Source organism: Ceratotherium simum, chromosome 20 (assembly GCF_057802395.1).
Source record: "Ceratotherium simum simum isolate JZ-2026a chromosome 20, ASM5780239v1, whole genome shotgun sequence".
Classification (NCBI taxonomy): Eukaryota; Metazoa; Chordata; class Mammalia; order Perissodactyla; family Rhinocerotidae; genus Ceratotherium; species Ceratotherium simum.
Window position 1 is genome coordinate 56,486,821 of NC_141919.1, and position 24,252 is coordinate 56,511,072.

Sequence of the window (24,252 nt, forward strand, 5' to 3'; positions counted from 1 at the left end):
CAGCTAGCCTGAGGTAACCATATGGGGCAAACGTTCAACCAGCAGACTAGCCAGAAATTTAACAGGCCCCAGGAGAGTTGAGATCTCTGGACCACAGCCAAGGTAAGTGGTGATCCAGCTTTTGTTTGGATTCCTCCTGGACCACAAGCTTATTCCCTTGGGAGACAGAGAGTAGCCCTGAGGATCACTCTGGTTTGAGAAGACATTCCTTGATGGAACCAGAATATTCCTTTTCACAGTTCCATACAGAGGCTCTCCTCCTCTTCAGTAATACCCATAAACACAACCTTCTGTCTTCTGGGGTCAGTAATTTACAATGATGAAAGATGAATGGGGTTGGATGAAGAGTTACACAGACCTGAGTTTGAGTTTAACTTGGCCATAGTAGATTGTATTACTTGAGACCACTCTGATTTCCAGGTTTCTAATCTTTAAAATGGAAGTGATACAAAGATTGCCTCCACAGAACCTCTTAGCTTTGGGAGAAGTCACCAATGTGCTCTTTCTTTACCTTCCACAAATTTCAGAGTTGACTCAAGGCAGGTCTTGCCATAATTGGGGACAGAGGAATGGAGACAGAGGAAGGAAAGCCAAAGTGTGAAGGAGATGAGGGAAGAATAGATGACTCAGAAACTTAGGCTGAGGGAAGCCACTATGAACATACAATATCACTTTGTTCTGAGTTTCCTAGTAGCTCTGGAAAAAGTAGAAACAGGATAGGTGACCTGAATCTCATTCCATATCAGTGTGGAAAACAGCATCTTCTCAGGACAGCTGTGAGCTCATGGGTTTATCAATGACAGACACGGTTCTTACTTGGCATTCAAGGCCCCAGTCAACCTCTTTAGCCTCAACTCTGGCTGTTAACTCATTTCTTGTGTTTCAGATATACTCCCCAGGCCCTTTCCCACTTGGAAATTTTTCTGCACTGTTCCCTCCTTCTGAAATGCTCCTCTAACTCTGACTGGTTGACCAGGCACCTGAAGGATGTGGCTTAGGCAGCCCCTTGGCTGATATTTCCTTGAGGCCCCTGTGCCCTCATCACTGGGTTGTCCCTGTTGGACTGTAAGCTTCTTCAGGGGATAACCTGAATCTGATATCTTTCTCTCATCTCAATTTGGCCCATTAAGGTCAATCAGGTACAGTTGTTCCAAGAAGGCTGGTCTCATGCTTGAATGAAAGATGGAGCACAGGGGATGAATAGATGTGGGCTGGAAAGCCAGAAAGGACAAGTTCTCAACAAATACTTACTAAGTATAAGACTCTTTAGACATCTAAAAGTCATACCTCAAAACAACGATTTTGGAGTGCCCATTTTTACTTATCAAATTAGCAAGGACCTTTCAAAAAGAATAATGCCATGTACTGGTGAGTATGGTAGCAGCTGAGTACTCTTATTTTTTGCTGGTGGAAGTGAAAAATTGTGTCCTTTTTGATATCAGATTGGAAATAGATAACATAGTAAAAATATATTTGTGCATTTGGGGCCATATCCACGTACAGGAATATCTTCTAAGGAAATGATCATAAATGCGGAAAAAATATCTTTTCACCAAGATGTTCACTGAAGTGAAAAATAGAACAAGATCTAAAATTCCAAAAGTAAAAGAATGGTTAAAAAAGATCATTGTGCTCTGCAAGGTACAATGGTATATGACTATTAAAAATAATGTTCTCTGCATCAACAAAACAAAAAAAAACCCCTAGGAATAAATTTAACCAAGGAAGTGAAAGACCTATACACCGAAAACTATAACACATTAATGGAAGGAATGGAAGAAGACACAAATAAATGGAAATATACTCTGTGCTCATGCATCAGAAGAATTAATATTGTTAAAATGTCCATACTACCCAAAATAATCTACAGATTCAATGCAATCCCTATCAAAATTCCAGTGGCATTTTTCACAGAAATAAAACAAACAATCCTGAAATCTGTGTGGAACCCAAAAGACCCTGAATAGCCAAGGTAATCTTGAGAAAGAAGAACAAAGCTGGAAGCATCATGCTTCCTGATTTAAAACTATATTACAAAGCTATAGTAATCCAAACAGTATAGTATTGGCATAAAACAGACATATAGATGAATGGAACATAATAGAGAGCCCAGAAATAAACCCATACATATATGGTGAGTTAATTTAATTTATGGTTAATTAATTAATATGTGGGTAAAGGAGCCAAGAATATGCAATGGGGAAAGGAAAGTCTCTTCAATAAATGGCGTTGGGAAAACTTGACAGCCACATGCAAAAGAATGAAAGTGGACCCCTATCTTACACCACATACAGAAATCAAGTCAAATGGATTGAACAGTGCACAGCATTCCGTTTTCTACACATCCTCCCCAACACTGTTATTTCTTGTCTTTTCGAGAATAGCCATTCAAACAGGGGTGAGATGACATCTCACTGTGGTTTTGATTTGTGTTTCAATGGAAAGACTTGAACATAAGACCTGAAATCATAAAACTCCTAGAAGAAAGCATAGGTGGTAAACTTCTTGATATCAGTTTTGGTGATAAGCTTTTGAATGTGACACCAAAAGCAAAGGCAACAAAAGTAGAAAACAAGCAAATGAGACTACTTCAAACTAAAAAGCTTTTTCACAGCAAAGGAAACCATCAACAAAATGAAAACACAACCTACAGAATGGGAGAAAATATTTGCAAATTATATATCTGATAAGGGGTTAATATCTAAAATATATAAAGAACTCATACAACTCAATAGGAAAAAAACAAACAATCTGATTAAAAAATGGTCAGAGGATCTGAGTAGACATTTTTCCAAAGAAGACATACAAATCGCCAACTGGTACATGCAAAGTTGCTCAACATCATTAATCATAAGGGAAATATGAATCAAAACCACAGTGAGATGTCACCTCACCCCTGTTTGAAAGGCTATTCTCAAAAAGACAAGAAATAAGAGTGTTGGTGAGGATGTGGAGAAAAGAGAACCATGCTCATTGTTGGTAGGAATATAAATTGGAGCAGCCACTATGTAAAACAATGTGGATGTTCCTCAAAAAACTAAAAATAGAGCTACCAAATGATCCAGCAATCCCACTTCTGGGTATTTATGTGAAGAAAATAAAATCACTATCTCAAAGGATATCTGCATCCCTGTGTTCACTGCAGCATTATTTACAATAGCCAAGACATAGAAACAACCTAAGTATCCACTGACAGATGAATGGATAAAGAAGATGTGGTATACATATACAATGGAATATTATTCAGCCATAAAAAAGAAGGAAATCCCGCCATTTGCAACAACATGGCTGGACTTTGAGGGCATTATACTAAGTGAAATAGGTCAGACAGAGAAAGTCATATACCGTATGATCTCACTTATAGGTGGAATCTAAAAAAAAATGGAACTCATAGATACAGAGAACAAATTGGTGGTTGCCAGAGGTGGGGGTTAGAGGTGAGCCAAATGGATGAAGGGGATCAAAAGGTTCAACTTTCTATTTATAAAATAAATACATCCTGGGATGTAATGTACAGCATGGTGCCTATAGTTAACAATACTGTATTGTATATTTGAAAGTTGCTAAGAGAGTAGATCTTAAGCGTTCTCATCAGAATATAAAAAATTTGTAACTATGTGGTGATGGACATTAACTAGACTTATTGTGGTGATCATTTGGCAACATATACATATACCGAATAATTATGTTGTATACCTGAAACTAATGCAATGTTATATGTCAATTATATCTCAATAAAAAATATGTAGACATTAAAAAAAAGTTCTCTGAAGAGTTAATAACATTTGGGAAAATGGGTATGTTATGATATAAAGTGATAAAGAAATAAAATAGAAAATTGTTCCTATAACAGGATCATTATTCTGTAAAAATGTAAAAAGAAATTACTGACGGGCCAGCCTGGTGGCATAGTGGTTAAGTTCACACACTCTGCTTCAGCAGCCTGGGGTTCACAAGTTTGAATTCCAGGTGTGGACCTATGCACTGCTCATCAAGCCATGCTGTGGTGGCATCCTATATACAAAACAGAGGAAGATGGGCACGGATGTTAGCTCAGGGCTAATCTTCCTCACACAGAAAAAATAAATAAATATTTTAATAAATTACTGAAAGAAAATATAATTTAAAAAGTGACTTTTTCTCTCAGAGGAGGTGTGCTCAATGAAGACTTAATATGTGGTGGTTGAGTCTCAGCCAGTCCTGCTCAGACTCTGCCTTGACCCCTTTCTAGATGGTTAATTTTAGGAAAACTTTGTTACCACTCTGAGCCCCAATTTCCTTATATGTGAAGTTGGGATATTAATATTACACACCTCAGAGGTTTGTTAACTTCTGGGCTTAGTGCTAGAATAATCGCTAGCTTTGGTCTGTGGTAGTAATTCTGCATCCTATTGTCACCATTATTTTCCCTGTCAATGCTTTCAGGAGATGGTGAGATGGTGAAGGCAGTATTACATTAACCATTGAACTCCCAGGGCCTGGCACAGCCTTACATTACCCAGCCTCAAATTTAGACTTTTGACCACATCCACATAAGGTAATATAGATTCACTAAAATAAACTCATAAATTGACCAAAGAAGAGGATTATCTCCAAAATTTAAACTTTTGTCCTAATGGAAGAAATAAAACTCCCCTTAGAAAGAAAGAAAATGTAAGATTAGAAGGAAAGCCAATTCTAATCATCAAAGTGCTCCTGAGCTAGGCTTGTGTGGCCTTCCTGTTCCCTCATGCACATTCTCTAACACAGTACAGGACACTGCCCACAGCCCACTGCCAGCAGCTGTGTCTCAGGTCAGAGCCTGAGTGTGCAGCAGGGGAAGTGCCAGGGTATCAGCACCTCTGTGCGTAGCCCTCAACCGATGACTGGTAGTCCTGTGTGAAAACGCCTCACCCCTCAGGGGCAGACTGCTGAGGAGTGTGTTCTATGCTGGCTCCTAGAGTCCCGAGTGGGATCACACTCCAGCTGCCCACAGTGGTAACTTGCTTGATGATGCACCCTTTAAGGGATACCTCCCCTTTCTTGTCCTACTTTCATACTCCTTCACTAAGGTTTTCTCCACTTCCCAAATAAACTACTTGCAAACTTAAATCCTTGTCTCAGGATCTTCTCCTGGAGAAACTCATGCTTACAGAGTACAAAGCCTCAAAATTCTCACATTTTTAGCTCCTAGATGTTCCTGACTCTCCAAGGGAAGAAGGTAGGAATTTTCCTACTGTTAATAAAATTTAGTTATCTTTTTGTTCCACACATAGACACAGGATTTTGTTTAAGATTGAGTTGTCTCAGATGCTTGTAAAACATTATTTATAAAAAATAGCTGTCATTTTAACAGTAGATATTGTGAAAACTAATGATCATTAAAAATGGTATATATGATCAGTAATTTTATATATCAATTTGACTGGGCCACAAGGTGCCCAGATACTTGGCTAAACATTATTTCTGTGTTTGTCTGTGAGAGCATTTCTGGATGAGATTAACATTTGAGTCAGTAGACTGAGTAAAGCAGATTGACCTCCCAAATGTGTGTGGGCCTCATCCAATCAGTTGAAGGCCTCAATAGGCCTAAAAGGCTCAATAAGAAATAATTTTCCCTGACTCTCTTTGAGCTGGGACATTGGTCTTCTGCCTTCAGACTCAGACTTGGACTGGAACTTACACCATCAGTTCTCCTGGTTCTTAGGCCCTCAGACTCAGACTGGAACTAAACCATTGGCTCTACTGGGTGACTTCTCAGCCTCCATAATCATGTGAGCCAATTTCTTATAGTACATCTCTCTCTCTCTCTCTGTCTTTTTCCCTTTCTTTCTCTCTCAATAGACAGATAGATAGGTATAGATATAGGTATAGGTATAGGTATAGATATAGGTATAGGTATAGATGATATAGATCCTATTGGTTCTATTTCTCTGGTACCGAGGGTGGTTCTAGAAGAACAGAATTTTAAGGATGAATTTTCTGAATTGGTTCTGGAGTTTCTGGAATTGATTCTCTAATTTAATGATTTAAAGATGTTAATGACTCTATTTCCAGGCATGATCTAGCATTAGAGATATGCAAAATATCTCAGTTGGATACTCCTAAACAACTACTTATAAGAAGGAAAGAATTCGGTGTACATGATACTTTCAAACATATTTGGAAATCTAATGAGTATAATGAGGTTGGCTAGTTGCTCCTAATGTTGCTGAACAAAGTGGTGAAAGAAAAGAACGAGCTCACGGATTTGAATTTGCAGCTCAAGCACTGTACAAATGACCTGAAAGCTTCTAAGTGTGCCCTGAAGGAAATTCTTATCTCCTGTAGCTGCAAGGCTGAGATTGCTGAAAATCATATGCAGAATCTTATTATGAGGTTGGTTGAATTATGATGCAAACTGAGCTCCCAGCTTCACAGAGTGTCTATTGTTAAAGTGAGGGCATTGATTGGGTAAGACTGGAATATAGTAAATTGGGATGAGGATGTGTGGGAAGACCCTGATGTATCTGGGGACATTATGCCCCTAAATTCTGATGAGTCTTCTTTGCCAGTGGAAGCAGCCTCTCCACCCCTGGCTGAGGGGATTAACCCAGCACTGCCTGAGGAAACTGTAATGGCTTCCCCTGAAGCAGTTGCCATGCAAGACAATGCTGACTCTCTTCAGGGTCCACCCCCACCCCCACCCCCTTTGCTTCTAGACCTATAACTAGACTCAAGTCTAAAGGCCTCTAAAGGTGAGGTACAAAGTGTGACCCATAAGGAGGTGTGCTACACTCCAAAAGAGCTACTTGTTTTCTAGCTTATACAGACAGAAATCCAGGGAATATGTATGGGAATGGGTATTGAGGGTGTGTGATAATGGTGGGAGGAACACAAAGTTGAATCAGGCCAAATTTATTGATATGGGCCCACTAAACAGAGACTCTGCATTTACTGTTGCAGTTCACGGAGTTAGGAAGGGCACTAGCAGTTTGGCTGGTTGGCTGAAGCATAGACTAAAAGTGGCCCACAGAGAGTGAATTAGAAATGCCAGACCAATCTTGGTTTAATGTAGAGGAAGGGACTCAAGGACTTAGGGAGGTTGGAAGGTTAGAGTAGACCTACTCATCCACACTGGAAGGGTCCTGAAGACATACTGATACTGAAACTCCTAATCCTAAGTTTCTGTGCCCGATGCACAATAAGCCAATCACTGAGACACTGGTGCTTGGAGATGGAGAAAAGTTTATTTGAATTGGCCAAAACAAGAAGGCAGGAGGATAGGTTCTCTCAAATTTACCTTAACAAAAAAAGAAAGTTATAGGTTTTATAGAGCTCAGGGGCCCTGCAAGAGGAGTTTCAGAGAAACAAAGGGGAAATCCATGTTGCTTTCACTCAAGATAAGCCCATAGGGCAATCTGACTTCTGGGTGTCAACAGCAGCTGGTGGCTGGTTATCTGGTGATTGTACCTTCCTTAAAGGAATTCTTTTTCTTCTGCAAAACAAGCTCATAAGTCCTTGTGACCCTTGAGCCACCCCTCAAGTTAAACAACAAAACAGCAAATTAATAAGATTAACTTCTTTTCATCTATGTCTGTGTTGGGAACAAGGTCAAAAGGTAGTAATGTTCTTATTGAATATTTACAGTAGCCCTCAGGTACCTGGCTCCAATACCTTTCACCACTACCGTGAGAAATAAACTTGTGAGGGGAGCCCCAGATCCTCAAAAAGCTCCACAATTGCTCTGCTCTGTAGGCCAGACCTTAGAGTGGGAACTGCAGCCACTGAATTGGAAACCTGAATTAGGAAACCTAAATGCAATGGGAGTAATTGGATCCTGGGGTGGCAGGGGCCAAGCGGATCCACTCAACCAACAAAGGCAAGGCAGACGTGATTACAGTAATGGACAGTAGAGTCAAAGTTGCAATCAGAATAATCTGACTCATGCAGACCTATGGTGTTGGCTAGTTGGTCATAGAGCTCCCAGAAGTGAAATAGACACAAAGCCTACTAAATTCTACTTGATTTGCGTAAGCAGAAAAGTTCTCAGTCAGGTGAACAAAAGTCTAATCTGAATCATTGAATCATAAAAACAGAAAGTCATGGTCCATCAATCAATTCTCAGATTTGAGCCAGTTTACAGACCCAGAACCCCTTGAATGAAGGGGAGGCCAGGTCTCCCTGAGGAAAGACCCCAGTATATTGTCAATAATTTATACTGTTAATCTTTCTTTCAATCTTCTCCAAAAGGACCTATGACCTTTACTAGAGTGACTGTGTGTTGGGGAAAAGGAAATAATCAGGCCTTTTGGAGACTACTGAACATTGGCTCTGAACTGACACTAATTCCAGGAGATCAAAATGTCACTGTGGCCCAACAGTCAGAGTAGGGGATTAAGTGGAGGTCAAGTGGTCAATGGAGTTTTAGCTCAGATCCATCTCACAGTGGGTTCAGTGCATCCAGTGTGTCCTAAACCCATCCTGTGGTTATTTCTCCAGTTCCAGAGTGTATAATTGGTATAGACATATTTAGCAGCTGGTGTAATCCCCACATTGGTTCCCTGACTTGTGGAGTGAGGAATATAATGGTGGGAAAGGCAAAGTGGAAGACATTAGAACTGCCTCAGTCACCAGGTTGTGACTCCAATTGCAGATGCTGCAACAGATGTGGTTTCATTGCTTGAGTAAATTAAATATTCCCTGGTACCTGGTATGCAAATGCCTGACAAATGCCTATTGATCTGGAAAATGCCTTTTTCTCCATCCTTGTCAGTAAGCTCAACCAGAAGCAGCTTGCTTTCAGATGGCAAGGGCAGCAATATACCTTTACTGTCCTACCTTATGGGTATATCAACTCACCAGCACTAAGTCATTATTTAGTTTTCAGGGATCTTGATCATCCTTCCCTTCCACAAATAGTACACTGGTCTTTCAAGTTGATGATATCATGCTAATTGGGCCTAGTGAGAAAGAAGTAGCAACTACACGAGATTTGTTGGTAAGACATTTGTATGCCAGAGGGTGGTAAACAAATCTGACAAAATTCAGGGGCCTTCTACCTCAGTGAAATTTCTAGGGATCCAGAAGTGTGGGGCATGTCATGATACCCCTTCTAAGGTGAAGGATGGGCTGTTGCCTCTGGCCCATCCTACAACCAAAAAAGAGGCACAATGCCTAGTGGGCTCTTTGCTTTTAGGGGACAACATATTCCTCATTTGGGTGTGTTACTATGGTCCATTTACCCAGTGACCCAAAAAGCTGCTAGTTTTGTGTGGGGTCCAGAATAGAAGGTTCTGCAACACATCCAGGTTGCTGGGCATGCTGCTTTGCCACTTGGGCCATGTGATCTGCAGATCCAATGGTGCTTGAAGTGTCAGTGGCAGATAGGGATGCTGTTTGGAGCTTTTGGCATGCTCCTATAGGTGAATTGCAGCACAAGCCCTTAGGATTTTAGAGCAAAGCACTGCTTTCATCCACAGATAACTACTCTCCTTTTGAGAAACAGCTCTTGGCCTGCCACTAGGCCTCATTAGAGACTGAACACTTTGGGCCACCAAGTTACAATGCAACCTGAGCTGCCCATCATGAACTGGGTGTTATCAGACCCATTTAGCCATAAAGCTGGGCATGCACAGCAGCACTCCATCATCAAATGGAAGTGGCATGTATGTGCCGTGGTCCCCACTTCTGCTATACTACCTTCTCTCACCCAGCCTTCACCTGTGGCCTCATGGAGAGTTGTCTATGATCAGCTGACAGAGGAAGAGAGACTCAGGCATGGCTTACAAATAGTTTTGCAAGATACGTGGGCACCACCCGAAAGTGGAGAGTTGCAGCACTATAGCTCCTTTCTGGGACATCCCTAAAGGAATGGTGAAGGGAAATCCTCCCAGCAGGCAGAACTTTGAGAAGTGCACCTAATTGTTCACTTTCCTTGGAAGGAGAAATACCCAGATGTGCAATTATATACCTATTCATGGGCTGTGGCCAATGGCATGGCTGGATGATCAGGAACTTGGAAGAAATCTGATTGGAAAATTTATTTGGGGACTAGGTATGCAGATAGATCTCTCTGAATGGGCAAAAAAAAATACAAAGATATTTGTATCCCACGTGAATGCTCTCCAAAGGGTGAATTCAGCAGAGGAGGATTTTAATAATCAAGTGGGTAGGAAGATGTGTTCTGTCAATACATCTCCTCCTCCTTCCCCAGCCACACCTGTCACTGCCCAATGGACTCATGAATAAAGTGGCCATGGTGGCAAGGATTGGAAGTTATTCATGGGCTCAGCAACATGGACTTCCACTTACCAAGGCCAAACTGGCTATCACCACTGCTGAGTCCCCAATCTGCCAGCAGCAGAGACCAACACTGAGTCCTCCATATGGCACCATTCACCAGGGTGCTAAGCTAGCTACCTGGTGGCAGGTTGATTACATTGAACTGCTTCCATTTTGGAAGGGGCAGCATTTTGTTGTTACTGGAATAGACACTTACTCTAGATATGGATTTGCCTTCCCTGCATGCCATGCTTCTGCCGTGGTCTTACAGAATGCCTTATCCACCGTCATGGTATTCTGCACAAGATTGCTTCTGATCAAGGAACTCACTTTATAGCAAAAGAAGTGTGGCAATGATTCCATGCTTATGGCATTCAATGGTCTTACCCTGGGTACCATCCTGAAGCACTGGTTTGATAGAATGGTGCAGTGGCCTTTTGAACAGTCAGTCAACTAGGTGGCAATACCTTGTAGTCTTGGACAATGTTCTCCAGGAGGCTGCATATGCTCTGAATCAGCATCCAATATATGATGCTATTTCTACCATAGCCCCCCTTTTCTCCCCCTTAGGTGGGACAGGCTAGAGTGGGCTGGAGTTGGATATTTCCCTTCTTTCCATGTGGAAGGCTAGAAGGGACCAGAGTTTGGTATTTCTCTTACCCCAAGTTATTTAGACTTTGATAAAACCCCAGCAGATTAGTCTTTGATTAAATAGTTTCCCCTAAGGGAAGACCTTTTAAAGAAGAACAGAATGCTCTGGCGTGTTTCAAATGGTTATTTATCTCGGCCTCCTGCCAGAAGCAAGAGGGATTTTTTTCTGATATTCACTGTGAGCACTGGTAGAGATCATGGAGGTTCAACTCACAAAAATGTAAGGGCCCCTTGATGACTAGGTCTCTCTGGAGTTTTTAACTCTCAGAATTGTCCACACTGAGCCTCCAGCAGTTCATTTTTCCAGTTCAGGTTTCACCACCCTGGCACTGGTACCCTCAGAGGTTTCTGCTCTGGTAAGTTTTGATTATATTTGCCTGTCAGTCTCTCTAATTTTGGGGGCAGCAGTTTGCCCTGTGACTTCACTTCTCTTACATATCTTGGAAAAGCTCTTGATTTTTCAGTTTGTTCAGCTTTTTACTGTTGTTAGGATAGAGTGGTGACTTCCAAGCTTCTTACAAAATGAACTAGAAACCAGAAATTATCTCTCATTTTTTTTTGAAGTTCTTTTTTTTTTTTTGGTGAGGAAGATTAGCCCTGAGCCAACATCTGTTGCCAATCCTCCTCCTTTTGCTGAGGAAGATTGGCCCTGGGTGAACATCCTTGCCCATGTTCCTCTGCTTTATACGTGGGATGCCTGCACAGCATGGCTTGATAAGTGGTGTGCAGGTCCACACCCGGGATCTGAACCTGCAAACCCCAGGCTGCCAAAGCAGAGCGTGCGAACTTAACCACTACACCACCAGGCCAGCCCCATCCCTCATTTTTGAAAGACAGTTTGCAATATATAGGATTTCTGATTGATAGGGGTTTTTTCTTTCAGTATTTCAAATCTATCATCTCAGCACCTTCTGGCTTACAAGATTTCTGCTGCGAAATCTGTTCATAATCTTATTGGGAATCCCTCGTATGTGAAAAGTTGCTTTTCTCTTACTGCTTTCAAGAGTCTTTCACTTTTGACTATTTATTTATAATGTGTCTCTGTGTGGTTATCTTTGGTTTTATGCTACTTGGAGTCCATTGAGCTTGGATTTGTAGATCCACGTCATTCCTCAAATTTGGGAAGTGTTTGGCCATTATTTCTTCAAATGATCTCTCTACCCTAATCTCTCTTTCTCCTTCTGGGACTCTCATTATATAATGTAAATTGGTTCACTTGATGGTGTCCCAAAAATCCCTTGAGCTCGAATCATTTTTCTTTAATTTTACTTTTCTTATGAGAGTCAATAATTTCAAATGTTCTGTCTTCAAGTTTGCTGATTCTTTCTTCTGCATCTTTAGTCTGATGTTGAATTCCTCTAGTGAATTTTTCAATTCAGTTACTGTATTTTTCAGCTACAGAATTTCTTTTTGGTTCCTTTTTACAATTTCTTTTTGTTGATAAACTCATTTGTTCATATATTGCTTTCCTGATTTCCTTTAGTTCTTTGTCCATGTTTTCCTTGAGCTCTTTGACCTTTAATTTTAAGACACTTTAAAAAATTCTTTGTCTAGGGCCGGCCCCGTGGCTTAGCGGTTAAGTGTGTGCAGTCTGCTGCTGGCGGCCCGGGTTCGGATCCCAGGCGCGCACCGACGCACTGCTTCTCCAGCCATGCTGAGGCCGTGTCCTACACACAGCAACTAGAAGGATGTGCAGCTATGACAGACAACTATCTACTGGGGCTTTTGGGGGAAAAATAAATAAATAAAATTATTTAAAAAAATTCTTTGTCTAGTACACTTGTTACCTTTGTTTCTTCAAAATGATTTCTGCCACTTTATTTTTGGCCTTTCAATGGGTCACGTTTTCTTTGAATGCTTCTAGAGTTTTGTTTTGTTTTGAAAACTGGGCATTTGAAAAAACAGCCACCTCGTCTGGTTTTTCAGACTGAATCTGTGCCTTCCCTAAATGGCAAGGTCTGTTCTGAGTGTTGCTGTCAGCCCAGGGTGAAGGGTTAAAGTCTTCTCAGGTTTTTCCTGTGCATGCATCTTGCCTGGGCTTGCTTTTTAAAAATTCTCCTGTATATGCTGCTACTTTTAAATGTCAATTTCCCAAAGACTCTCACCACAGCTTCTGTTTGGGGCCTTAGGTGTTCTATCATATTCCTCTACCTATAATCTCTTGCCCCAGGTGTCTGTGAGTCTGCAGCTTTCAAAAGAAATGCTCACTGCTTTCCATGGATTTTCCAAGACTGAGATTCAAGCTATTCCACTTTTCCCCAATCTGAGCTCCCAATCCAAAGAAAGAGAGACCAATTCCTCAGGCAGCTATCAGAAAATGGACTATTTCATCTATGAGATTTTTTTATATGAACCTCATGGTAACCACTAAACAAATAATCAGAACAGAGACACATATGATAAAGAGAAAAATAAGAAAACCATCATACAGAACTACCAAACTGAATTGGTAGTCTGAAACACATGGGATGAGGGCCTGCCTGGTGGCGCAAGTGGTTAAGAGTGCACCCTCCGCTGCGGTGGCCCAGGGTTCGCAGGTTCGGATCCCAGGCGTGCACCGATGCACTGCTTGTCAAGCCATGCTGTGGCGGTGTCCCATATAGAGTGGAGGAAGATGGGCATGGATGTTAGCCCAGGCCCAGTCTTCCTCAGCAAAAAAAGAGGAGGATTGGCAGATGTTAGCACAGGGCTGATCTCCTCAAAAAAATAAAAAATGAAACACATGGGATGAGAAACAAAGGAAATGCAGAACAAGTGGAAAATGAGCGATAAAATAGCAACATTAAGCCCTCATATATCATTAATCACTCGAAATGTAAGAGGATTGAATTCTCCAATCAAAAGAGACAGAGTGGTGGGATGGATTAAAAAACAAGACCTAACAATATGCTTCCTCCAGGGAACACATCTCAGCTTTAAAGCCAAACATAGGTTCAGAGTGAAAGGATGGAAGACAATACTCCAAGCTAATGGCAAACCAAAGAAAGCAGGTGTTGCCATACTTATATCAGACAAAGTAGTCTTCAAGGTAAAACAGGTAATGAGAGACAAAGAGGGGCAATATATAATGATAAAAAGGACACTCCAACAAGAAGACATATCACTTTTAAATTTATATGAACCTAACACAGCACCAAGGTACATAAAGCAACTATTAATAAACCTCAAAGGAGATATTAACAACAACACATTAATAGAAGGGGATCTTAACACTTCACTTACATCAATGGATAGATCATCCGGACAGAAAGTCAATAAGGAAATAGTGGACTTAAACGAGAAACTAAACAAGATGGACTTAATAGATATATATATAGCACTCTATCCAAACACAGCACATTACACATTCTTCTCAAGTGCACATGGAACATTCTCAAAGATAGACTCTATGTTGGGAAACAAGGCAAGCCTCTATGAATTTAAGAAGATTGAAATGATAACAAGCATCTTTTCTGACTATAATGCTATAAAACTAGAAATCAACTACAGGAAAAAAACTAGGAAAGTGACGAAGATGTGGAGACTAAACAACATGCTACCGAGCAACCAATGGATCATTGAAGAAATTAAAGGAGAAATCAAAAAATATCTGGAGACAAATGAAAATGAAAATATACCATACCAACTCATATGCAATGCAGCAAAAGTGGTCCTTGGAGGGACACTCATAGCAATACAGGCCCACCTTAACAGGCAAGAAAAATCCCAAATAAGCAGTCTTAAACTACACCTAACAAAATTAGAAAAAGAGGAACAAACAAAGCCCAAAGTCAGCAGAAGGAGGTAAATAATAAAAACTAGAGCAGAAATAAATGAAATTGAAACAAACACACTAGCAAAAAAATGGTAGAAAGGATCAATGAAACAAAGAGCTGATTCTTTGAGAAGATAAACAAAATTGACAAACCCTTAGCCAGACTCACTAACATCTGCAAATCAATCAATGTGGTACACTACATTAACAAAACGAGGAATAAAAACCACATGGTCATCTCAATAGATGCAGAGAAGGCATTTGACAAGATCCAACATCCATTTATGATAAAAACTCTCAACAAAATGGATATGGAAGGAAAGTACCTCAACATAATAGAGGCCATATATGACAAACCCACAGCCAACATCATACTCAATGGAGAAAAACTGAAAGCCATTCCTCTGAGAACAGGAACAAGACAAGGGTATCCACTCTCGCCACTCTTATTCAACATAGTCCTGGAGGTTTTGGCCAGAGCAATTAGGCAAGAAAAAGGAATAAAAAATGGTAGAAAGGATCAATGAAACAAAGAGCTGATTCTTTGAGCAGATAAACAACATTGACAAACCCTTAGCCAGACTCACTATAAAATAGTGTTATTGGAAATAACCAACAACTGCAGCAAAGTTGCAGGGTACAAAATCAACTTACAAAAATCAGTTGCATTTCTATACTCTAATAATGAGATAACAGAAGTAGAACACAAGAATACAACCCCACTTAAAATTGCAACAAAAAGAATGAAATATCTAGGAATAAACTTTACCAAGGAGGTGAAAGACCTATACAATGAAAACTATAAGACATTACTGAAAGAAATTGATGATGACATAAAGAAATGGAAAGCTATCCCATGCACATGGATTGGAAGAATAAACATAGTTAAAATGTCCATACTACCTAAAGCAATCTACAGATTCAATGCAATCCCGATCAGAATCTCAATGACATTCTTCACAGAAATAGAACAAAGAATACTAAAATTCATATGGGGCAACAAAAGACCCCGAATAGTGTTATGAGAAGTTCGGGGATTTGATCGGAGATGTAAAAGACACTTTCCACTCCAAACAAATGGACTGAAGGTATATTTTATTATATAGAGGATAGTAAAGGCGATAGTCTGCAAACAGATCTGAATAGGTCAAATATTAAGAGGGAAAAAACATCAGCTCGACTGGAAAGGGAAAACATCCACATCGACTGAAGAGAAATGACACAAATCAACCGGAAAGGGAAACACCAGGTTGACCAAAAACAGAACACATCAGATCAATTACTTCATATCAAATCAATTACTTCACATCAAATCAATTACTCACAACATCCACGCCCCACTGCCGGGAGAGTCCTGTCAATCGATGCGGCTGGGGAAGGATCACACGTCCTGGGCAAGGTGTCCCTTCCACAGGTGGAACTCTCACCAGGTCTCAGTTTCCAGCAGTTTATATAAGCAGTTACAGAGTTTACAGAGCAAGCATCTAGTGTTCCCATGCACAAAATGGTTATCAGTGGCGTACGTGCACTGAGCCCCTTGGCTAACGTCCCAGCCCAGTAGTTGTGTACGTGCATTGTTTTCTTTGGTTATCGTCTTAGCCCGGCACAGATGGCCAGTCCATCCCGTGCTACAACACTCCAAGAGCCTTGAAATGTTACAACTTGCAACTCTCTCCGTGGGAGAAAGGCCAGTTCCCACCACACAGAAAGCAGCTTTGTATTTCTTTGTGTGCTGGTGGCTATAGGTCAATGGAGCGGCCAAACACGGCTGTACTCATGTCAAGACAAATAGCTAAAGCAATCCTGAGAAAAATGAACAAAGCTGGAGGCATCACAATCCCTGACTTCAAAATATACTACAAAGCTATTGGAATAAAAACAGCATGGTACTGGTACAAAAACAGACACACAGATCAATGGAACAGAATCGAAAGCCCAGAAATAAAACCACACATCCACGGACAGCTAATCTTCAACAAATGAGCTAAGAACATACACTGGAGAAAGGAAAGTCTCTTCAACAAATGGTACTGGGAAAACTGGACAGCAACAAGCAAAAGAATGAAAGTAGACCAGTGTCTTACACCATACACAAAAATTAACTCAAAATGGATCAAAGACTTGAAAGTAAGACCTGAAACTAAAACTCCTAGGAGAAAATATAGGCAGTACACTATTTGACATCAGTCATAAAGGGATCTTTTCGAATTCCATGTCTACTCGGACAAGGGAAACAAAAGAAAAAATAAGTGAGACTTCATCAGATTAAAGAGCTTCTGCAAGGCAAATGAAACCAGGATCAAAATGAAAAGACAACCCACCAGCTGAGAGAAAATATTTGGAAACCATATATCTGACAAGGGATTAATCTCCTTAATATATAAAGAACTCACACACCTGAACAACAAAAAAAAAAACTTGATAAAAAAAGGGCAGAGGTGGGCCGGCCCCGTGGCTTAGCGGTTAAGTGCACACGCTCCGCTGCTGGCGGCCCGGGTTCAATCCCAGGCACACGCTGACGCACCGCTTCTCCGGCCATGCTGAGGCCGCGTCCCACATACAGCAACTAGAAGGATGTGCAGCTATGACATACAACTGTCTACTGGGGCTTTGGGGAAAAAAATAAATAAATAAAATTATAAAAAAAAAATGGGCAGAGGATATGAACAGACATTTTTCCAAGGAAGATATACAGATGGCCAATAGGCACATGAAAAGATATTCAACATCATTAGTCATCAGGAAAATGCAAATCAAAGCTACACCTAGATATCACCTTACACCAGTTAGAATGGCTTTGATCATCAAGACAAAAACTAACAGATGTTGGAGAGGATGTGGAGAAATGGGAACCCTCACTCACTGCTGGTGGGAATGCAAACTGGTGCAGCCTCTATGGAAAACAGTATGGAGATTCCTCAAAAAATTTAAAATAGAAATACCTTATGATCCATCTATCCCACTACTGGGCATTTATCCAAAGATCCTGAAATCAACAATCCAAAGAGGCTTATGCACCCCTACACTCATCGCAGCGTTATTCACTATAGCCAAGAAGTGGAAACAACCCAAGTGTCCCTTTACTGATGATTGGATAAAGAAGATGTGGTATATATATACAATGGAATACTACTCAACCATAAAAAAAGACAAAATCGTCCCATTTGCAACAGCATGTATGGACCTGGAGGGTATTATGTTAAGTGAAATAAGCCAGAGAAAGACAAACACTGTATGATCTCACTCATATGTGGAAGATAAACTAACACACAGACAGAGAGAACTGTTTGGTGGTTACTAGGGGAAAGGGTGTTGGGGGGTGGGCACAAGGGGCAAAGGGACACATTTATATGGTGACTGACAAACAATAACATACAACTAAAATTTCACAATGTTATAAACTATTATGACATAAAAAAAGGTGACTGATTTTTTCAAGTATTTCATACCATTTAATTTAGTCTTCATAGAAGCAACTCTTTCTTGTTATACTCACATTTCATTTATATATATGAATTACATAATCTTAAAATAAATTTAAGTATTACAAGTTTGTTACGATGAGAATGACTTCATAAGCATACAACTCAACAGGGCATCATGCTGACGAGCAGGTGACCTGAGGTCATTTGGAGCAAACAGCATCAGTACGGGTGCTTACAGATAGAGAGCTCTGGAAGGACTCACCCAGACAGGGTTACTTTTAATTAAAACTGTTAGCTAAATATAAGTAAAAAATCATACCCCACTGATTTAATTTTTATCTTATTTGTTACTAATGAGGATAGTTTCCAAAGTTTTTTGTTGTGTGTGTTTCTTTTGTGAATTGTCTGTGTTCTTTACCCATATTTATGTATTTTTGTCTTTACATTTTTCTTTTTATGGCCATTCATATAAAGAATATGATTATGCATTATCATATTGGCTCTGTCTTTTGATTAAAATTTTTTATTTTCAGTGATTACCAATTTTTGTATAAATTGTTTATAACCTCTCATTTCCTTTATTTTTATTTATTTTTTAATTATATTGAGGTCACATTGGTTTATAACATTGTGTAAATTTCCAGGTATACATTATTATGTTTTGGCTTTTATATTCTCATTTCCTTTATTGAAAAGTTTTCTGACCTCTAAAATGTCCACAAAGATTTAACTTTTTTCCCCCCTAATTTGTCTGTAAGTTGGTTGTTTTATACATAATTTTCAAAAGATTATGCTAAACGTGTCTTGAGTATGATATGACTACTACCCTCCCAAATGTTAATCTCCACGCTACAATTCTTATTAGATAATTCCTTCTTGATCCATTTATTTGGATTGCTTCTTTGTGTATATATATTTATGCTTCTTTTTCAGGGCTTTTTTTTGCTATTCCATTAATCTATCTGTCTGAACTTGCACCTTTGCTACACTTTATAAATTACTGTGTTTTTAAAAAATATTTAGTACAATTTTGCCTTTTCTTTTTTTCTTGGGGGTTCAAGGTAGGGATGGCAGTGTTTTTTTTTTCCATATTTTCAAATTAAAAATTTAATAAAACACTGCATGAATTTCTGAAAATCAAAAGAATCTGAAGGTAAAATCAAAGTTGTAATCTTCCCAATTAGCGACAGCATATTAAAAGGAATCTTTGCTCTTTTTTAAAAACCAAAAATGGCTTAATTGTATTTTATCAGTTTTTATTGCTGCACGACAAACCACCTCAAAACCTAGTGTTTTAAAACAACAGCCATTTCTTGCTTTTCCCCATTCTAAGGTCAGCTGGCAGGTCTGCTCTCTGGGCCGGGCTTGGCTGGTCTTGGTTGAGTGCGCTCAGATGCCAGAGTGGGCTGAGTTGACTTTGATCTGCATAGTTTCTCCTCCAGCAGGTGGCCTGGGCTTTTAATTACAGCAGAGACAGGTTTAGGAGAGGGTAGGGACCCACAAGGCCTCTTAGAACTTGCACTCCATCATTTGATGGATTTGACAGATTCTCTTGCCCACAAGTGGGGAATAGACTTCACCCCTTGATGAGAGGAGCTGCAACGTCAGATTGCAAAGGAGTGGTGGAGAACTGGGGTCCCTCCACTCTGGCCCCAATTACTCGCATGACTCTCACATGCAGTGTGCCCTCTCTCACATCCCAGGGTCTCTACAGGCCTTATATAAACCTAGCATCTGGCTCAAAATCCAGGATTTATAATCTATAGTAGGTCCAGATGAGATCCTCAGATGCATCTCCTCTTGACCAGGACACTTATGAGCTAAAAGACCGCCCTGCCACATACACACCCAGCATACAGTGGTGAAACAGGGGCAGGATAGGCACAGTGAACAATCTCATTTGAAAAGAGGAGGGATGGGAGCCACATAACAGTCACTGCTCCAGAGCAATTCTCAATTTTCTCTGGGCAGATGTTGCCAAGGACCTTGACTCTGATGAGACTCCTTGATTTCCTTCTAGTTCTGCTTCTCAAGAGTAGTTCCCAATCTGTTGTTCTTGTCTCCGGCCTCTAGGCTCTTTGCTATCTAAGACATCTTTCTTTTTCTATCAGCTCCTCGCCTCCCTCTGAAGAAATGGCCTGTGTTAGCAGCTAAGCTTTTTTGGCCCACTTCTTGCCCACGAAGGAAGGGCCCAGAGACTCTTAGCATTCGGATAATCTCAGTCTCTTTTAGCCTAGGCTGGCAGCACCTTTACCAGTACAGTCCTTTACACACTCTGTGGGCTTTCCATGCTTCCAAAAGCCATATCTGTTAATAATCATTTTTGAAACATGCCCCTCTTTCTAAATCTATTTACTGTTTTGAGAATTATGTTTTCAAGCAACCATGTCTTTAAGCTTCCTAAAATCCCTTTCATCCAGCCAAGAAGGATGACTAAAACTGCCTTGATACTTCCAGAAGTTTTAATAAATCACCCTTGATTTATTCTTGATCTTGATCTTTCTGCCAAGACCTTGTCTTTCTGACAGTGTTGTGGATTTGATCTGTTACTGGCTTGAGAATCTGGAGGTAAGAAATAATTTTATTTTCCAACATAGCAATTCTTGAACACTCTATATGTGCTATACATTTTATTTGGTAACTGGCCAGTTCCTTTTTGCAATACCTTATCATGTGCAGTTAGGAACAGCAGTTGACACTTCATTTTCTGCCTGGCAGTAATTCCTGGTCAGGGTCAAAACTGTATTGAGTACTCTTTCTATTTTCCAGACTACTGTGGGGCATCATTTTACCAAATGTTCTGCCACAACATAACAGGGGTCACCATTTTCCTAGCTTTTATTAAACGCATTTCATTTCTCCAGCCACAACTGCCATACAGCCCAAAGTCAGTGCCACAAATTTAGGATTTTGTTATAGCAGCACTCCATTCTGGGTACCAATTTTTGTATCAGCTAGCTATTTCTGTGTAACAAACTATCCCCAAGTTTAGCAATTTGAAATACTACTATTTTTAATGAGTCCAGGGAAGGCTCTGCAGTTCTGCTGATCTGGGCCAGGCTTACTCACATGTCTGGGGCCTTAGCAAAGACAGCTGATCCAGGTCAGCTCTGTTGCAGGTATCTCATCCTAAGCAGGCAAGTCCAGGTTTGTTGAGGCAGAGTCAAGTTCCAAGAAATAGTAGAGACACAAAATCCCTTGAGATAGAGGTGCAAACTGACACATGACACTTTTGCCACATTCCTTTGGACAAAGTAAGTCTCAAGGCCAGCCTAGATTTGAGAGGTAGAGAAATAAGCTTTACCCTTTGATGGAGGGAGCTTCAGTCACCTTGCAAAGGATGGGTGGAGAGTTTTGACTGTTTATGCTATTACTTCACCATATATACAATATTTTCTTATAAATTTCCATAGCAATAGACACAGATATAGATCAATCTTAATGGTTTCATAGTATTCCAAGCATGGATATAAGACAGCTTATGTAACTAAATCCTTTTAAATGAAAATTAAAGTCTCAATGGAATACATGAATCTAAATATGTAGTCACAACACTATCAGAAAGACAAGGACTCAGGGGCTGGCCCCGTGGCTTAGCGGTAGGTGTGCGCACTCCACTACTGGCGGCCCAGGTTCGGATCCTGGGCGTGCACCAATGCACCGCTTGTCCAGCCATGCTGAGGCAGCGTCCCACATACAGCAACTAGAAGGATGTGCAACTATGACATATACAACTCTCTACTGGGGCTTTGGGGAGAAGAAGGGAAAAAAAAAAAAGGAGGAGGATTGTCAATAGATGTTAGCTCAGGGCCAGTCTTCCTCAGCAAAAAAAAAAAAAGAGGAGGATTGGCATGGATGTTAGCTAGGGCTGATCTTCCTCACACACACACACAAAAAAGTCAAGGACTCGGTATAAAAATCAAATCCAGGGTGTGGCTATAGGATATTTTATTAAAACCTCTGAGAGAAATAAGGCAGTCTAAGCTGAACAGAATTTTTCTAGGAAGCTTAAAGTCACAGCCTATGGAATCTTAATACCCCACAGCAATAAACAGATCTAGAAACAGGAGCATATCCTGCAACTATTTGGTATTAGTGGGTGTGGATTTTGGAGCATGGGATGGACTATACTCAGTAAATAGAAAGCCCACAAAGTGTCAAAAGGATTATAGTGGGAAAGTGCTGCAAGCCTATACTGAAAGACTGATTAAATATTTTTATACTTGTGTCAATTAATTTTAAATATAAAATATTTAAATGTTCATTAAAAACACTGTACATAACTCTAAACTCCACTTTGCCACCTCCCTCCATACCACGCTCTTCTCCATAGGAAGCACTGTCATCTGTGACACGTACATATCTTTATAGATCATTTTCTGTTCCATTGGGTCGTATATAACTACCCACAGGAAATATACAGTATTGTTTTGGTATACACACATACACACAGACAGAGTATCAAACTGTATATAGTATATTGTTCAGCAACCTGATGTTTTCACTTAACCTTTGTCTTCTAGTTCCACATTGTATTAATTATTGTGACTTTATATATTTTATATATTTATATGTTATGGATATAATATATATGTGTGTGTGTATATATATATATCTCTTTTATTCTTGGTAGGGTAAGTCCAACCCTTTTGTTTGTTATTCTTTTAGTAAAATTGCCTTTTCTCTATTTTTTTACCATTATTTCTTTCTGTCTATTATATTAACAGTTATCTCTTAAATTTTTTTTGATTACATTGGCTAGAATCTTCAGTATAACTAGAGTAATAGAAGTACCACTGAATATCCTTTTTCTGTTTTAAAAATGAAAATATATGAAACATTTTACCATTTTTTAATATAGGGTTTTGGTACAGACCTTTATCTCAAAAAGTTTAAAAGATTTTTTTCTGTTCATTTTCACAGTATGGTTTTAATCCTTCTGCAGTTTAATTCTGTATATGGCGTGACGCAGTAAATACTTTTTTAAATGACCATTTCTCATCATAATTTATTTGACTCTTTCATTCTCTTTCTCCATCATCTGGAAGCTCACTTCTCTAACATACTAAGATCCCATAAAACTTTGTGTCTCTTTCTGGACTTCCATCTACTTCATTGGGAAACCTTAAATCCTGTCACTATTTGACTAATTTAACTTGATCAAGGAAATTTAGTAAAATTGTCAATCATTGCTAAGGCTGCAATTAAGATTTGTGTTCTTATATTGAAAATGGGACTACTTACCTTCATGATGTGTGCTTTTCCAGCTATGTTCAGTCATGCTGGTTCAAACAGAGTGTCTGATGAAGCAGGATATTGGATTGAACCAAATTTGGAGATTGATTCAACAGTTACAGTGATAGATCAAGGAATCAAAGCTGAATAAGCAAAAATGAGAATAAGACAAAGGTGTTGGACTGTGAAAAAGTACTACCACTTACTGAGCAGTAGTTTATGTGAGAGATGGGTTTAAATAACATCCATTGCATAATTCTCATAGTTGCCAAACTCTCCCTCCTTAGTTATAACAATTAATAGTAGATACTACTTATTGAGAACTCATGTTGTGCCAAGGTTGTTTAGTCTTAATCCTCACAATTTCATCAGAATAGTTATCCATTTATCAAATGAGAGTTTGAGGACTCAGATTAGTTAAGTAATTTGTCTAAGACATAAAGGTAATGGGACTTGAAAATATAATCTATCTGAATGGTGTTCTGGTTATTTTCCATGTGGAACTCATTAGTGATGTACCCTTTTCTCTAAACCTACCCATTTACTTTGTCACTGCTGGAACCTTCACTGAGTTCTTCCTCTCTTCTTTCAAAGACATTATAACACAAGCATACAGTTTAGAAGTTCCTGTAAATACGCTATATAATATTCATGGATTTCTTTTTATCCTCCACTCTTTGTAGACTTATTTAGCACCTTAAATTTTTTTCAATTCCTCTACCTGGACTCCTGTCCTCAATATTTGAGAATGTTTTTGGCTATTTACTTCTATTGAGCATGATTTTCACTTATCTCCAATTTCTGCCATAGAAGTTTTATTTTTCATGAAACAGGAAAACTTTATGTGTACAATTTATTGTTATTTTTCAGATTTGCAGTGCATGTGTGATACTGTGTTATTTCCAAACAAAAGCATTTTTGAAAAAATCATTTCAATGGTGTATA

General features: G+C 39.6%; 1 pseudogene; it reads left to right on the top strand.

Moving 5' to 3' along the window:
- Positions 1 to 8,216: 8,216 nt before the first annotated feature.
- LOC147914476 (uncharacterized) lies at positions 8,217 to 10,826 on the top strand (annotated as a pseudogene).
- Positions 10,827 to 24,252: the final 13,426 nt, after the last annotated feature.